The sequence below is a fragment of the Euprymna scolopes genome, chromosome 46 (assembly GCF_053919585.1).
Source record: "Euprymna scolopes isolate OS-2025 chromosome 46, ASM5391958v1, whole genome shotgun sequence".
NCBI lineage: Eukaryota > Metazoa > Mollusca > Cephalopoda > Sepiida > Sepiolidae > Euprymna > Euprymna scolopes.
In genome coordinates, this window is record NC_136527.1 from 147,263,878 (window position 1) to 147,282,876 (window position 18,999).

Here is an 18,999-nt window from a genome sequence, read left to right on the forward strand (position 1 = left end):
TTATTGATTTATTTATGTATTTTGTTTAATAGATAGTTATTTTAATTGTTTCTGTTTATTGATTTATTTATGTATTTTGTTTAATAGATAGTTATTTTAATTGTTGCTGTTTATTGATGTATTTATGTATTTTGTTTAATAGATAGTTATTTTAATTGTTTCTGTTTATTGATTTATTTATGTATTTTGTTTAATAGATAGTTATTTTAATTGTTGCTGTTTATTGATGTATTTATGTATTTTATTTAATAGATAGTTATTTTAATTGTTGCTGTTTATTGATTTATTTATGTATTTTGTTGAATAGATAGTTATTTTAATTGTTGCTGTTTATTGATGTATTTATGTATTTGGTTTAATAGATAGTTATTTTAATTGTTGCTGTTTATTGATGCATTTATGTATTTTGTTTAATAGATAGTTATTTTAATTGTTGCTGTTTATTGATTTATTTATGTTTTTATTAAATAGATAGTTATTTTAATTGTTGCTGTTTTTTTATTTATTTATGTATTTTATTTAATAGATAGTTATTTTAATTGTTTCTGTTTATTGATGTATTTATGTATTTTGTTTAATAGATAGTTATTTTAATTGTTGCTGTTTATTGATTTATTTATGTATTTTATTTAATAGATAGTTATTTTAATTGTTTCAACCAATAAGACCAAAACAAACTGGAGACTAGATTTTGAAAACTCATGAGAGAATACCGAATTTTAAAATACCTTAGTGTTCACAAAAACTGCTGCGAGGAATTCGAATTACACGGGAAACCCTAAAAACCACTTTGGTGACGAAAAACTCTGTTACTGCAGAAAGAAAGAAAAAATAAAAATAAAAGTCGTTAAATACGAAAACGTTTAGATGAATTCGAAAGTACCCACGTCCGAAAAAAGAAAAAAAAAACGACGTCATTATAAACTGTGTTTTTTATTCCTTGAAAAAAAAGTAATTTTTGTCTTTGTAAAAAAAACACACGACGTGGTTATCCTGACGCTCCGCACTTCTTTGTTTAGATTGGAAGTGACGTCACACAAATCTTATAATACGGATGGCTACAACACCGTGAAGAGTGGTAATTTTAAAGGAATTTGAGGGTGGAGTAATTCTTCATATGTACCTTTTTTTAATAAAATTGTTAGGTGAAAGTACAGAATAGTTACAATACACCCTCCCTTCCGCATGTTAAATAATAGGTTTCTAAATAATAGCGTTAAAAATAGCTCGGGTCGTAAAATGCAGGAGTACCTATAAAAGGTAACACCGGATCGGAAAAAGAGCTCAAAATGAAAATAAAATAAATTCTCCGCTCAAAATAAGAAATGGGAGAGAAAAAACAAGTTAAATTCTCCGCTGTGTTAGTAATTAAAAACTAAAACAAATTCTCAAAATGAAAAGAAATGTTAGATTCTCCGCTCAAATACCAATATAACATGGGAGAGAAAAAAATTAAAATCGCTAAAACAAATTATTTTTTACTTGTAAACTGGTTTATTAATTGTAGAAAACAAAAACAAACGGGAGAAAAAAAGGAGCTCAAAATGAAAGAAAAATAAAACAAATTATTTTTACAATTGTATTATAAGATTTGTGTGACGTCACTTCCAATGTAAATAAAGAAGTGCGGAGCGTCAGGATAACCCACGACGTTGTTATAACTTGATTTGTTACGCTATTAAAGACAAGAAAGATTTTACCTAAATTCAACATTTGAATGTTCACGTATACAAATGAGCCATTCAGGTGGAAAAGAAAAAAGTTGCTTTTTATTAAGAAAAAAAAACGAAACTATAATTATTAAAAGCAGTAACTTATTTCAGTAATTTTTAAGTATCTCTGAACCATTTAAATTGCTGATTTTGTTTTTAAATTCTAAACTTCGTTGTAAAATATTTTATCCCTATGAACTGGGAAAATTGAATTATTCCATTTCTTGTTTTGTCACGAGTTGGGAATACTTTTCTTTGCTTTTCCTGATTGTCCTTGGAAGTGACCATTTTTATTGAAACGTTGAAAATTGATTTTTGGCTAGCAGGCAAGAATGCCATTTGTGTTGCAGTAAATTTTAGAAACACCCCCCCCTCCCTGTTTACACAAACAAAAATAAAAGACAATAACTGAATCGAAGTTTTATTTGAAACTGATACACAAATTTGACGAGTCCACGTCTGTTGATGACTGGGTTGAAAGGGTCTAGTTGACGTGCAACCTCTGTGAAGTAAAAACAATACACACGGTGATTCCCTTGAGATTGGGTGGAGGTGCCTTGACTGTATATCAACAACTTAGTGCTGCCGATGCACTGTACAAGACATTTGCCATGGATCCGTGTACGGCTTATGAGAAATTTGCTTCGATGGAACTCAAACCAGGAGAAACTGTGGATGCTTTTTGACAAGAGCTGAAAAACCCCTGCAATCCTGTTTGGTGTTGGAATGTCGGAACGAACATATGCGTATGCGTTTGTGGCCGGCCTTCCAACCCGTGTAAAGCAACTGCTGAGAGCCTCCACCAGCATTTCAACAACGCCCATGGAACACCTGGTGGAACACGCTCGAGCCATCATCAAAGATAGGGAGGACCTAGGAGAACAAGTTGCGATGGCACCACTGAGAGCACAGACAGCTCAGACAACCCAGAATAGTATAGTCTGAGCTCTGTGACCAATGGCAAATGTTTCCGCTGAGGCCGGCGAAGTCATTCCGCGAAAAGTTGCACGGACAGGGGGCGGTATTAGACACTTAGCCAAAAACTGTGCGGGAAAATCGTTAGGGGACAGGATATCAGCGATGCTCTGCTCCCCAGACAAGATGTAAGTGAGGCGTAACCAACAACGAGTGTAAACAAAATGCCCTAACCCTAACCCTAACCCTACTCAGCTCTCCTTGAATCAGACTTTCTTTTAACAAGAGCTGAAAAACCCCTGCAATCCTGTTTGGTGGTGGAGTATCAGAATGAAAATATGCGTATGCGTTTGTGGCCTTCCAACCCGTGTAAAGCAACTGCTGAGAGCCTCCACCAGCATTTCAGCAACGCCCATGGAACACCTGGTGGAACACGCTCGAGCCATCATCAGAGATGGGGAGGACCTAGGGGAACAAGTTGTGATGACAGCACAGACAGCACAGAATAGGACAGGGGAGAACCCTAGTCTGAGCTCTATGACCAATGGTTATTTCGCGGAAAGTTGCACTGACAGGGGGGGGCGGTATTAGACACTTAGCCAAAAACTGTGGGGGAAAATCGTTAGGGAGCAGGATGTCAGCGATGCTCTGCCCCCCAGACAAAATGTAATTGAGGCGCAACCAACAATGAGTGTATATGTAAACCAAGTGTCCTACTCAGCTCTCCTTGAATCAGGCTTCTCATAGGGAGTGCCAGACTGTGTCGAACCTGGAATAAAAAGAACATCAAAGTCACCACAATAGGTAGCGAGGCGCAAGCATGCTGTGGAGCCGGAACCGTAGAGATCCATACTGACTCCGGTGTGAACGCGGAATTCAATATGTTGGTGATGGAAGGTGATTTGCTGGGGTTCGACTTACTGCTAGGATATGAACAAGTCCACATTTATCAGCCTGATTTCAAGGTGGACTAAAACCATGGAAGTAAACTGAGGGAAGGGCGCCAATCGAACTTACGAATGGCGTCGCAGAGTACCCCGTAATGAATACAAGCAAAAGCTTGAGGCGTGGATACGAGATGGACGGCTGATCCCCTACCATGACGACAAGTTTGGACCTCCGAATGTTCTAATACCCTTAATGGTGGTGGTCCAATATAATAAGTCGAAAGTGAGACCGGTGCTGGACATGCCTGTGCAATTAGATTGGTGTGATCTTCTTCTGATGGGTGAGGGTACCGGATTGACAGTTCTTGGCTGCTGTTTCTGACTGGTAGTACAGGGGGCCTAACTCTTTGGTAGCACTTAGAGTGGCTGCTCCATCAACAGTTGTATAATATCGGGATTTTTGTAGTGCCATGTCGCACATGGAAAAGAACCCCGCACTCATCCCCGATGGGCTTTCCTGAGGTCACAGTCCTAGTTGAAGAAATGTCAGCTAATGGTCTACTTGTGTTGCATGTCTGATACCCTGCATAACATTTGTTCAGCTCCCCCTCACCTAACTGAAACTCTTTAAAAACATGATCACAGTACAATAAAAAAAATATGCTTAAACCAGGCCTAGGGACAAACAAATCCAATTTGCCTCCTCCCTTGAGGCTTGCATTCACTAACATCCGTGGGCTTAGAACTAATTTAGCTGATGTTGAAGCATTTCTCCTAACAAATACCCAGGATATCTTAGCACTATGCAAGACTAACCTACACTCCTTCATCCCCTCTAACTACTTTAACATGCCTGGCTATCTCCCACTCTGCCATAAGGACTCTGACAGACATATGCACGGACTTGGAGTCTACATTCGTAATACCCTCCTCCTGACTAGAGAAACAAACCTAGAAACGGACGATCAAGCCTTTATGTGCTTTAGACTAAACATAGAACATAACATTAGCTACTTTTATTTTCTCTACCGCTCTCCCTCGACCCAGGATTGCACCATAATAAACAAAGTCTCTGACAGCATAGAAACAGCACTCTGCCTCGACACTAGTGCACAAGTATATGTATTTGGTGACTTTAATGTTCACCATAAAAACTGACTTGGAGTCTCTATTCACACAGATGGTTACGTTTCCAATCCGTTTCCCTGACCAGCAAGAACAACACGCATCACTTCTAGATCTATTTCTGACATCAGTTCCCGATGATTGTATAACAAATGCTGACAGCCCACTCGGGAACGCTGATCATGCAGTGATAATGGTAGAAATCGCCCTAAATTCTAGACCCAAAACTGACGAGCCAGTGCTCAAAACAACGAGATATTATAAAAGGGCTGAATGGGTAGCCATCAGAGATCTTATCAGAAATACCCCATGGGGAAATATTTTTCTCTTCCTGCTGAACAATGCACAAATGAGACCACTGAATGGTTCAAAACAGCAATTGAAGCACATGTTCCCATGCGGAAATTTTATAGCAAGCCCCACTCTCCCCAATGGTTTACTTCGATTTGCGCAACTGCCATTGCTCAAAGGCAGCATGCATACCGCAGATTTAACCGACATAAGTCCAGTTCAAACAAACAGAAGTATATAGAAGCTAGAAGTAATGTTAAGAAAGAAATAGCGACAGCTAAGAGAGAATTTACTGAACCACTAAAAAACGCATCGAAGCACAAAAATTAGGAAATCGTGACTTCTGGAAAATCTACAACAGTGTAGTAAATAATGGGCAATCAACAATTCCCCCACTAACCAACAATCACGAGGTTGTTTGCTCAGCAACCGACAAGGCTAATATGCTTGCCAGCCGATTTGCCTCTAAGTCCACACAGGACTCTTCCAACCACCCCCTGCCTGACTTTCCTTTTCGGACAGACGCCACGCTAAACGATCTAAAAATCACTCCTGTTCGCTATCATAAAAATTCAAAAGCACTTCAAAAGCATGTGGACCTGATCTCATCCCAGCTGTGCTATTAAAAAAGTGCTCAGCCGAAGTAGCTCTAGTTCTCTCCAAACTCTACAACAAATGCCGTAATGAATCATGCTTTGCGGGCTGTTGGAAAACTGCTTCTGTGGTACCAGTATTCAAGAATTCTGACGAAAGAACTGACCTATCAAATTATCGGCCCATTAGCATCCTCCCACTTTTCGCCAAAATATTTTAGACCATAATTAACCATGCTCTAGTCCGGCACTTTACAAAAGCTAAACTTCTGACTAACAAACAATATGGATTTAGACAAGCCCGTTCCACAGCAGACATCCTCACTGTAATCTCTGAACGTATATACCATTCACTGGACAAAGCGGGGGAGGGCAGAGCGATAGCTCTAGATATATCTAAGGCTTTGGGCAGGGTATGGCATGAGGGCCTCCTCAGGAAAATTAAATCATACGGTATCACTGGTAGAATACTTAACATAATTAAATCCCTCTTAGATAAGAGGAAAAAAGCCAGGTTGTCCTCGACGGTCGTACATCTAAACAGTGTGATATAAATGTTGGAGTGCCTCAGGGGTATATCCTTGGACCTCTATTGTTCCTAATATTTATTAATGACCTCTCCGACAAAACTGCCTCTGAGATGGGTATATATGCTGATGACACCACACTCTATAACAGGAATGACAGGAAAACAAATGAACACATAACTAAAGAAATGGCAAAAAACACTAGAGGATGACCTCCAATCTGTAGTGGAATGGGGACATAAATGGATGGTCACATTCAATGCTGCCAAGACTAAACTGGTTTCCTTCAATAATTACAAGAAACCTTCTCTGCCACCAATAGCAATGGCCAGTGACTTCCTGTCTGAGAGTACATCTTTCAAACTGCTTGGCCTAACGTTCACAGGAAACATGAGTTAGAACAATTATATTGAAAACATTTCCAGAGCCGCTGCGAAAAAGGTAGGCTCTCTCTGCCGTGCTAGAAAACTGCTGACACCTGAAAGTATCCTATACCTCTACAAGGCTACCATTCGCCCATGTACGGGGTATTGTTGTCACATTTGGGCTGGTGCATCTGCTGCTAGTCTCTCGCTCCTAGACAAGGTTCATCAGAGAGTCGCCAATCTGATAAGCCCTGAACTGGCATCTAAGCTTCAGCCTCTGTCCCATCGACGAAACGTTGCACCCCTCTGCCTTTTCTGCAAGTATTTTAATGGTGAATGCTCTGACGAACTGCAGACATTTGTGCCCCCACGACATAGACACCCTGGACAAACCCGACAGGCAGCTAAACCCCACCCCCACAGTGTAGAGATCCCTAGATGTAAAAGATCTTTCTACTCCAGTAGTTTCTTCCCCAGAATCACTAGACTCTGGAATTCCATTCCAGGTGACTGATTCCCTAAGTGTACTGACATGCAGAAGTTCAAGTGCAACATGAATCGACATCTTGCTGCCCAAATCCCAACATAGTGCCCCAGCAGTTGCTGCTCCTGATAGTAGCTCCAATGCGTCATTATTAGATTTACAGAAGGCCTATTTGCAGGTGCGAGTGGATGAAACGTTGTGGCCGTTCCAGACAGTGTGGTTTCGGTATGAATGGTGCACCGCTGATCATGAAGACTATTGTGAATGTAATGCTGTCCCTGGACACAGCATCAGCCTTTATTGACGATGTGGTCGTCAATGAGGATGTACAGTCTGCATCACGTGTCAGAAAAAAATTAGCTTAGTTCGGGCTAGAGTCCAACGATACTGAATGTCTGAAAAAAGAAGCATGCGTATTGAGGTTGGATATCTGTGATGTTCTTCTTATTCCAAGTTCGACACATCTGTACGATGTACATGTATGGCAGTGGGATTCCAGGCAACCCTGACGTTATTACACGGCGGACCGTTTTTTTCTTGTGTGGGAAACTTGTTGGTCACCTATCAGCCTGTGGCTTGCCCATGCAGCTGTGGGTGTTATTAAACGTAGAGCGAATTTGATGAGCACAGTTTGGGGCAATGTACCTGATGATGCCCTCCCTAATCTAATGATAACGGAACCTCTAGAGAGAGAGTGAATGAGAGGGACCACGTAAATATGTGGGCCGACGCTAGTTCACTGGCGTCGGGAGTTTCATTAGAGCAAAGAGGAAATGTGTTTGAGGACGCATGTTGGACCCAGAAATGGTGCTCAGCACACCAATCTGGCAGTTTTAAAAGGTATAAATCTGGCACTGCAATAGCAGTCGAAAAAATTGCACATGTACACAGATTCTCTCTGTGTCTACCACTGGGTGTCTTACACACTTTCAGGATGAAAATGTTGACCTGGCGAAGACTCGATACACTGAAGAGTCTGGTCTCTGAGTACGGGCTAGTGAGTGTAATGCAGATAGCATCACACTGTCATCATGCTGACTAAATAACTTGTGTGCCTCACAAATGGTATGAAGCCATGATAATGGGCGTGGATCACATTTTTCGATCCTGTGTAGTTGGAATTGGCGCGATTAGGCCATCTATAATATAAATCTCACCTGTCTGTTTAAATATATGCATGAATGTATGTATGTATGTATGTATGTATGTATGTATGTATGTATGTTTTTTATGTGTATTGGGGAGGAGAGGGCTCCCGTAAGCCATGGTGAAGGCAACCTTTCTATGAGAAGCAAATCTCTGATTTAAAAAACCATAAAGCGGGAGAACATTACCCGCATTAAGTTGCTCTGCAGTTTAATTTGTTGCTGGCTATCTTGCTCTTGCTTGTTGCTGGATCTCAATATTTTGAACCGAGAGAGAGACTTAGCTGTCGTACAAAGCTAAGACTCTGTAACATCATCTTTGTATAGATACTCCCTCAGGCATTTGGGCTCATGAATTTTAAATGTCTGAGGGAGTGGCACTCGTCTGACAAGACGTTGCAATCATCATGTATGTATGACGCGCAAAAGCATTCGTCAGAGGCGACCGATTTCCATGAGATAAGTATCATTTTGAAGCTTGATCCTTCGGATGACAAATAACGAAAAATTGACCAAAAACTTTCATTCTCTCACCCACAAATGGGCATTTTTTTCGCTGATTTTTTACAAGATATTCAACCTTCGAAGTCGTATAAAAGGTGTTATTTTGTCCGCGCGTTACTTCTCCTTTTTTGCGCTCGCAATTTTCCTTTTTTTTTTCTTTTACTCAACGAACATCCTTACACACAACTCCACTTTTTTTTCCGCCTTCGCGTCACGGGTTCAAGCCTGCCTGACGACTACAACTTTTTTTCTGCTCAACACACACCTCCAAACACCCGGGCAACGCCGAGCACCCAGCCTAGTGGCAAATAAAGGATATTCCTGCACAAAGCGGACATCTAGGTATCATAAGAACCCGGTATTTTGCGAAACGCGTGGACCCAGCTGTGACAAGGGCAGATGTAAGGTAGATCTTCAAGCACTGTGAGGCATGCCGGTCTGAGCAATGTTGATTGGAAGGGCGATTGGCAGTAAAGGACATATGGTTATGGGTGGACATGTGCGATGGATATTACCCATTACAGTGGTGAGATTTTTTTAACTCTTATTAATCTCGGACCTATGCGTTTTTGTCGTTTGGCGACAAATGACCAGGCAAAACTCTGCAAATGTTGTTCGCCAGATATCATCCATCTTTTCTGAGCGAGGTGCGTCGGAAGAGGTCTTGACGGACAACGATGCCGCCTTTTGCAGCCAACAAGTCCGGCAGTTGTTAGACGAATGGGGCGCATGACTACGATTGCGACGTGCTCATGTGCCATCAGGAAATGGCATTACTAAAAGCAGCCATCGCAGTATTAAGAGAATTGCTGTCAGGAAGCAATGCACCATTACGGAGGCCACATATTGGTATAACTTTACACCAAAGGATGGGAAGTCACCTAAAACAGCCCGTGCCAATGCTAGGAATTGATACTACACAGTCAGTCGACGAGGAAACACAACAGATATGGGATAAGGGATCCAGTCTTGGCGAGACCCCCCTCCAGGAAACCGGTGCACCACCAAGTTAAATCTGAGAGAAATATATGGGATGATTAGCCAGCAGTCGGTCCTAGTTGATGGAACCCCACGCGATGTGTGCGATCATCGCCTGGCTGCCGAGATACATCACACAACTTCAGAGGAAAGCGATTACTGATCTAGTGATTGGCGAATGGCAAACACCCTGCTCAGAGACGTCTGACGATGCAAAACTAGAACCGGACCCAGAACCAGAACAAGTGATGATGAAGCGAGCGGGATAAAAGAACAACACTGCAATGCACTCTATGTGATCATGAGATCAGAGAGGAGTGTGATAGTCATAAAAGAAGCAAAGTTATTTCAACATATTTTCCTCACAAACTATGATCCAAAGTTGAACATAATAGCAGCAAGTGACACAAGCAGATATGGTATTGGAGCGTGTCTGTCTCCGACTCTCTCCTAAACCACTTCTCGTTACCCGAAGTGACGTCATGCCCGACGTCACCAAAAAAGCAATAAAGAAGATCTCGCGCAGATGACACCAGCGATACACCACCGTTTTGAGAAAGAACCGATCAACACTATTTTCGATACATTTGATCTCGAACCTCCCCAAATATCTTCTGAATTAAGGTGGTCGGTTCAGAAAAGAAAGATCATCGATTCACTAATGATCGATCCTAAACGTAAGAAGTTTTAACAGCTTTTATGAACAAAAAGCTTGGGAGGGGAGTGTTGGGTTCGGGCCCCTATTACCAGAAACAATGAAGTATTCCATGACGGCCATTCCGTCGATGACGTCACTTTCGGGTAACGAAAAGCGGTTTAGGAGAGAGTGGGACACAAACACGTGAAACGGATGGTCGTTCACAATTAGTCCTCTTATGAGCAAAGATATTGTTTGATTACCATTTTTATGTATTTTATTAATACATATTTATTGAATTGTTATTATTTATTTATGTATCTTACTAATACATATTTATTTCATTTTTATTATTTATTTATTTATGTATTTTATTAATATACTAGCAAATGTACCCGTCGTTGACTGGGTTTCAAAAATCGCTTACAGAAAATGGACTCTGATTTATGAAAGTATGATAGGTTATGAAAAGGAAGGGTTGTAAAGAGATAGCTTCGAATTTGGGGGCATAAAAACCAAAGCAAAATATGATGAAAGTAAAAATAAAATAGATAAACCCCATAATTTATTATACCATACCTGTTCACACTGAAACACTTATCACAATATTCTGTGGATCTATATTAAAAGACCTTGTTAAACTTTGTGACATATTTCCATTCTATGGAGGTCAGGTGCGAACGAACACCCCATAATTTTATTATACCATATTTGTTCAAACTGAATCAATGTATACTTACGCAGATAGATATGAAAAGTCTTTATTAAAGTTTGTGTCTATTTCCATTTCATGGAGGCCAGGCGCGAACGCGGACCCCACAATTTTATTATACTATTTCTATTTAAGTTAAAACATACTTATCAAAGTATTCTTATGTACATCTATATCAAAAACACTTGTAAACTTTTTTTAAATTTTTAAATTTTTTATTTCCATACTTTGTGGACCGGGCGCGAACGCAGACGCCACAATTTTAATGAACCACCGTTCTGCCAGATCAAACATACCCATTCCTGTGTCTCGATACATCAATCAGTATATGTAATCAGATTTTTAAAATAGTCAACCATATAGGAGCCTATTCATGATCGGGCGCACACACATACACACACACATATTCAGCTTTATATTAAAGATATTTATTTAATTGTTACTGTGTCTTTCTTGTCAATTATTTAACCACTAATACCACAACAAATATTTTTTTTTAAATTCCTTTTAAGTTTTACGCGTTTTCAGTACGCAAAGCAAAGTTTCAAGTTTTTAAAAAATATATTTTTGGTAAATGTTACCTTCTTTAAAATGTCGACTTTGATAGGTTTTTGACTATGCTGATTAAGAAAATCTTAAGTAGTTTACAAGTAGTTTTCGAGATATAAAGACCTATATTATGCATTTTAAATCAGTGGCCGCCAGATTTGTATGCACTCGCGAGAAACAAATTTAATTTTCTCCGATCGTCACTGCCACCCTCAATATTTTGTTGGTTTATAGTATTTGCGGGTGGTTATTCTGACAACAACTGATTGCCGTTCTTAACATGGGGAAGTTGGAGTGTCTATTCCGAAAGCCGTTCTTAACATTGGGAGGTTAGGGGAGTCTATTCCGAAAGCCGTTCTTAACATTGGGAGGTTAGGGGAGTCTATTCCGAAAGCCGTTCTTAACATGAGGAGGTTGGGTGTGTCTATTCCGAAAGCCGTTCTTAACTTGAGGAGATTGGGTTTGGCCAACAACAACAACAACAGCAGCAAGAACCATACTTTAATTTTTTTAAGGGGAGGGATGATTCCACTGGGCAACACCAATTAACAGGTCCTGCTAGTATTTAAATAATTTAAGTTAATAATCTTGTAAAGAGCACAATTTATCTTCTTTCGCAGAAGAAATTCTGATTATATGCTCTTAAAATGCTATCCTGTTAGAAATGGGTAATCACCGTATGTTAAATTTATATGCGAGACTGATCTCTCACTCTAAATTCTAAAATAAGTGTTTTACCCAAGTTTTTCAAGATATTCAAATGTAATTGTCTAAAAAGGTAGATCTATCTGTGACTTTTTGGGGGACGGAAGCACCTTAGAGTTCTCATCTACAAATTTACCAACTTTTCCTTAAATTATTTAATATTAAAAATAATACTAAATATTTCGTAACGTTTTCTTGTATGATGCTGAAAATATATAAACTGCAGAATCTATTGTAATGAAATTATTTGCCTAAATATTAAAAATAAAACCGTTCCCTATTAAATCAAAACCGAAAAATATGTTTGGAAGGCGGGAGGCAAAGCATATTTTTCAGTTTCAATTTCACGTTTTTGCCAAGAAAACACGACAAAACTAATACAGACAAAAACTGTTAAAAATCAACTTTTCTTTAATTTTCAATTTGGCCTTTTTTTTGCCTTTTTTTGCCTTTTTTTTAGGGGGGGGGCTTTTTTTTTATCTAATGTGAATTCTCTTTTGATTTTGGCTTTTTGGGGCCTTTTTTCCTGAGAAATTTGGCTTCGAACATTTATTATAGTCAGGCAACCCTGTACCAGGGTCCCTGACAACGAATTTGATTTTCTAAGCCATCGGTACTTTACCGTTTGCATAGTATTAACGCCTGGACGCTGGGATTATTTTACGCCATTCACCGCCTTTGTTTACGCTAGGCACGAGCGTGCAGTAGCGGTTTCTTGGTGAAATGCAGTGCACAGCATGGCGGACATTTTAAATTACAAGAAATACTTTTCATAAAATAAAAACATAGTTTTAACTTCATTTAATAAGTAAGTTTTCACGGGTAGTTCACAAAAACATTTGATAATGTTTTTTGCCATAGGTATGATTTGATCCAACAGAATAGTTTGTTAAACATCGGACCGGGAATATGAAACCAAACGAAACAGCTTTCTTATTTTTTCCCCTCATTTTTTCAGCGAATTATTATCGAAATGAAAAGATACAGGTTTTGGGTTTGTTGTGGGTTTTTTTTTGTGGACCTGTACAATGCACATGTCTTTTTGTGGACTTGTACAATGCACATGTTTTTGTGGACCTGTACAATGCACATGTCTTTTTGTGGACCTGTACAATGCAAATGTTTTTTTGTGGAACTATACGATGCACATGTTTTTGTGGACCTGTACAATGCACATGTTTTTTTTGTGGACCTATACGATGCACATGTTTTTTGTGGACCTGTACAATGCACATGTTTTTTGTGGACCTGTACAATGGACATGTTTTTTGTGGACCTGTACAATGCACATGTTTTTTGTGGACCTGTACAATGCACATGTCTTTTTGTGGACCTGTACAATGCACATGTTTTTTGTGGACCTGTACAATGCACATGTCTTTTTGTGGACCTATACGATGAACATTTTTTTGTGGACCTGTACAATGCACATGTTTTTTGTGGACCTGTACAATGCACATGTTTTTTGTGGACCTGTACAATGCACATGTCTTTTTGTGGACCTATACGATGAACATGTTTTTTGTGGACCTGTACAATGCACATGTTTTTTGTGGACCTGTACAATGCACATGTTTTTTGTGGACCTGTACAATGCACATGTTTTTTGTGGACCTGTACAATGCACATGTTTTTGTGGACCTGTACAATGCACATGTTTTTTTGTGGACCTGTACAATGCACATGTTTTTTGTGGACCTGTACAATGCACATGTTTTTTTGTGGACCTGTACAATGCACATGTTTTTTGTGGACCTGTACAATGCACATGTTTTTTGTGGACCTATACAATGCACATGTTTTTTGTGGACCTGTACAATGCACATGTTTTTTTGTGGACCTGTACAATGCAAATGTTTTTTGTGGACCTGTACAATGCACATGTTTTTTGTGGACCTATACGATGAACATGTTTTTTGTGGACCTGTACAATGCACATGTTTTTTGTGGACCTAAACAATGCACATGTTTTTTGTGGACCTGTACAATGCACATGTTTTTTGTGGACCTGTACAATGCACATGTCTTTTTGTGGACCTATACGATGAACATGTTTTTTGTGGACCTGTACAATGCACATGTTTTTTGTGGACCTGTACAATGCACATGTTTTTGTGGACCTGTACAATGCACATGTTTTTTGTGGACCTGTACAATGCACATGTTTTTTTGTGGACCTGTACAATGCACATGTTTTTTGTGGACCAGTACAATGCACAAGTCTTTTTGTGGACCTGTACAATGCACATGTTTTTTTGTGGACCTATACGATGAACATGTTTTTTGTGGACCTGTACAATGCACATGTTTTTTGTGGACCTATACGATGCACATGTTTTTTTGTGGACCTGTACAATGCCCATGTTTTTTTGTGGATCTGTACAATGCACATGTTTTTTGTGGAACTATACGATGCACATGTTTTTTTGTGGACCTGTACAATGCACATGTTTTTTGTGGAACTATACGATGCACATGTTTTTTTGTGGACCTGTACAATGCACATGTTTTTTGTGGACCTATACGATGCACATGTTTTTTGTGGACCTATACGATGCACATGTTTTTTGTGGACCTGTACAATGCACATGTTTTCTGTGGACCTGCACAATGCACATGTCTTTTTGTGGACCTGTACAATGCACATGTCTTTCTGTGGACTTGTACAATGCACATGTTTTTTTGTGGACTTGTACAATGCACATGTTTTTTGTGGAACTATACGATGCACATGTTTTTTGTGGACCTGTACAATGCACATGTTTTTTGTGGACCTGTACAATGCACATGTTTTTTGTGGATCTGTACAATGCACATGTTTTTTGTGGACCTATACGATGCACATGTTTTTTGTGGACCTATACGATGCAGATGTTTTTTGTGCACCTGTACGATGCACATGTCTTTTTGTGGACCTGTACAATGCACATGTTTTTTGTGGACCTGTACGATGCACATGTCTTTTTGTGGACCTGTACGATGCACATGTCTTTTTGTGGACCTGTACAATGCACATGTCTTTTTGTGGACCTGTACAATGCACATGTCTTTTTGTCGACCTGTACAATGCACATGTTTTTGTGCACCTGTACAATGCACATGTTTTTTGTGGACCTGTACAATGCACATGTTTTTTGTGGACCTTTACAATGCACATGTAATTGTGGACCTCTACAATGCACATGTTTTTTGTGGACCTGTACAATGCAGATGTTTTTTGTGGACCTGTACAATGCACATGTCTTTTTAAGGACCTGTACAATGGACATGTTTTTTGCGGACCTGTACAATGCACATTTTTTTTGTTGACCTGTACAATGCACATGTTTTTTGTTGACCTGTACAATGAACATGTTTTTTTGTTGACCTGTACAATGCACATTTTTTTGTGGACCTATACAATGCACATGTTTTTTGTGGACCTGTACAATGCACATGTTTTTTGTGGACCTGTACAATGCATATGTTTGTTGTTGACCTGTACGATGCACATGTTTTTTGTGGACCTGTACAATGCACATGTCTTTTTGTGGACCTGTACAATGCACATGTCTTTTGTGGACCTGTACAATGGACATGGTTTTTGCGGACCTGTACAATGCACATGTTTTTGTGGACCTGTACAACGCACATTTTTTTTGTGGACCTGTACAATGCACATGTTTTTTGTGGACCTGTACAATGCACATGTTTTTTGTGGACCTGTTCAATGCACATGTTTTTTGTGGACCTGTACAATGCACATGTTTTTTTTGTGGACCGGTACAATGCACATGTTTGTTTGTGGACCTGTACAATGAACATGTTTTTTGTGGACTTGTACAATGCACATGTTTTTTGTGGACCTGTACAATGCACATGTCTTTTTGTGGACCTGTACAATGCACATGTTTTTTGTGGACCTGTACTATGCACATGTCTTTTTGTGGACCTGTACAATGCACATTTTTTTTGTGGATCTGTACAATGCACATGTTTTTTGTGGACCTGTACAATGCACATGTTTTTTGTGGATCTGTACAATGCACATGTCTTTTTGTGGACCTGTACAATGCACATTTTTTTGTGGATCTGTACAATGCACATGTTTTTTGTGGATCTGTACAATGCACATGTTTTTTGTGGACCTGTACAATGCACATGTCTTTTTGTGGACCTGTACGATGCACATGTTTTTTGTGGACCTGTACAATGCACATGTCTTTTTGTGGACCTGTACAATGCACATGTCTTTTGTGGACCTGTACAATGGACATGTTTTTTGCGGACCTGTACAATGCACATGTTTTTGTGGACCTGTACCACGCACATTTTTTTTTTGGACCTGTACAATGCACATGTTTTTTGTGGACCTGTACAATGCACATGTTTTTTGTGGACCTGTTCAATGCACATGTTTTTTGTGGACCTGTACAATGCACATGTTTTTTTTTGTGGACCGGTACAATGCACATGTTTGTTTGTGGACCTGTACAATGAACATGTTTTTTGTGGACTTGTACAATGCACATGTTTTTTTGTGGACCTGTACAATGCACATGTCTTTTTGTGGACCTGTACAATGCACATGTTTTTTGTGGACCTGTACTATGCACATGTCTTTTTGTGGACCTGTACAATGCACATTTTTTTGTGGATCTGTACAATGCACATGTTTTTTGTGGACCTGTACAATGCACATGTTTTTGTGGATCTGTACAATGCACATGTCTTTTTGTGGACCTGTACAATGCACATGTTTTTTGTGGACCTGTACAATGCACATGTTTTTTGTGGATCTGTACAATGCACATGTGTTTTGTGGACCTGTACAATGCACATGTCTTTTTGTGGACCTGTACAATGCACATGTTTTTTGTGGATCTGTACAATGCACATGTCTTTTTGTGGACCTGTACAATGCACATGTTTTTTTGTGGATCCGTACAATGCACATGTTTTTTTGTGGATCCGTACAATGCACATGTTTTTGTAGACCTGTACAATGCACATGTTTTTTGTGGACCTGTACAATGCACATGTTTTTTGTGGACCTGTACAATGCACATTTTTTTGTTGACCTGTGCAATGCACATGTTTTTTTGTTGACCTGTACAATGCACATGTTTTTTTGTTGACCTGTACAATGCACATGTTTTTTTGGTGACCTATACAATGCACATGATTTTTGTGGACCTGTACAATGCACATGTTTTTTGTGGACCTGTACAATGCACATGTTTGTTGTGGACCTGTACGATGCACATGTTTTTATTGGACCTGTACAATGCACATGTTTTTTTTTGACCTGTACAATGCACGTCTTTTTGTGGACCTGTACAATGGACATGTTTTTTGCGGACCTGTACGATGCACATGTTTTTATTGGACCTGTACAATGCACATGTTTTTATTGGACCTGTACAATGCACATTTCTTTTTGTGGACCTGTACAATGCACATGTTTTTTTGTGGACCTGTACAATGCACATGTTTTTTTAAAATTTTGTAATAATAAGGGCAGGAAAAAGCAATTTATTGCACCACAAACTGATTTTATACGTTTTGTCGAAAAATGCTACAATGCTATTTATTTGGTGGATTTCGGCCATTACTTTTTCAACTCTTTAAGTGATTATCGGGACTTCAAAGGATTTTCATAAAAACTTTGTTAGAACTAATAATATCAAAATTTTGGAGCGCGTTAATAATTTTAACATTTAAAATGAAAGACTGCTGTAAAATATTCACGTTACAAAAAAGTCCCATTTAGAAAAGTTTTTTTTTTTTAGGGGCGCGAGGGGCGAGAAACGAGTTGAGATCCTTAAAAGTGAAATTTACATATGGAACTGAAAAGCTCTCCAAAAATTGAACCATGTTTTCAACTGCTTTAATAATAAGTGACTTTAGTAATAATTGAAACATATGTTGTCAACAATTAAAAAAAAAACGTTTCTTGACTTTCAGGCCGAGATCACGGTGTAGTATCTGTTATGTTGTTACAGTTCTCGATCGGGTGATGAGAAATCCTTCATGACCGAGACAAATTTTTGTTCCTATCCAGAGGACCCCATTTCGAGGAAGCTAGATTTTCTCCAGATTAAAACCCGAACTAGCGTCTAACTCTTTCCTCGTGGGGAGGGAAATAAATATGAACAATTAAAGAAAAAATAGCAAAGTGTTAGGACTTCATGTGGAAATATCAACGCCAAACAAGAGGGAATCATTTTACGTTTAATTAACATAGAAACAACAACAACAAAAAACTGAAAATTGAACAATTCGATTACAAAAAAATATAATTAGCTAAAAAAATATATGGTGCTTAAATGACAATCATTAAAAAAATTAATGTATAATATTTTGAAATAATATTATACTCACATTTTTATAAAGCAGGTTACGATTTTCGTTGATGTGGAATTTCAAGCAGGAAACTATGAAACTTTCTACCAATTAACGAAGAATGCGAGACGAGCCTGTGTTTTTTTGTTTTATAGGACTAAAACATGTGACGTCAGAATATGATTGCGATTTGATTGTATGATACGTGAATACAAACCGAAACCAATATTTTCTGTTCAATTTCTGAGAATAAAAACAGTTACGCCCACTTATATTAGAAAAAAAACAAAACAACAACAACAGAGAAGGTGTGAGAGGGGGAAAGTGAAAGAGAGACGTCAAAGTGTGAGAGGGGGAAAAAAGAGAGAAGAAAAAGAGTCGTTTAATACAGAAATATTCATTGAATAAAAACAGTTACGCCCACTTATATTAGAAAAAAAAACAACAGAGAAAGTGTGAGAGGGGGAAAGTGAAAGAGAGACGTCAAAGTGTGAGAGGGGGAAAAAGAGAGAAGAAAAAGAGTCGTTTGATACAGAAATATTCACT

At 38.8% G+C, this 18,999-nt stretch overlaps 1 long non-coding RNA gene across 1 annotated transcript in view; it reads right to left on the reverse strand.

Moving 5' to 3' along the window:
• Window positions 1-18,566, reverse strand: part of LOC145271160 (uncharacterized) — a 40,804-nt gene extending 22,238 nt beyond the window's left edge. The window contains exons 1-2 of the long non-coding RNA XR_013865716.1: window positions 18,493-18,566; window positions 729-812 (exon numbers count right to left, since the gene is read on the reverse strand). This is a non-coding gene — a long non-coding RNA (uncharacterized LOC145271160). The remainder of the gene's footprint in view (window positions 1-728; window positions 813-18,492) is intronic.
• Window positions 18,567-18,999: the final 433 nt, after the last annotated feature.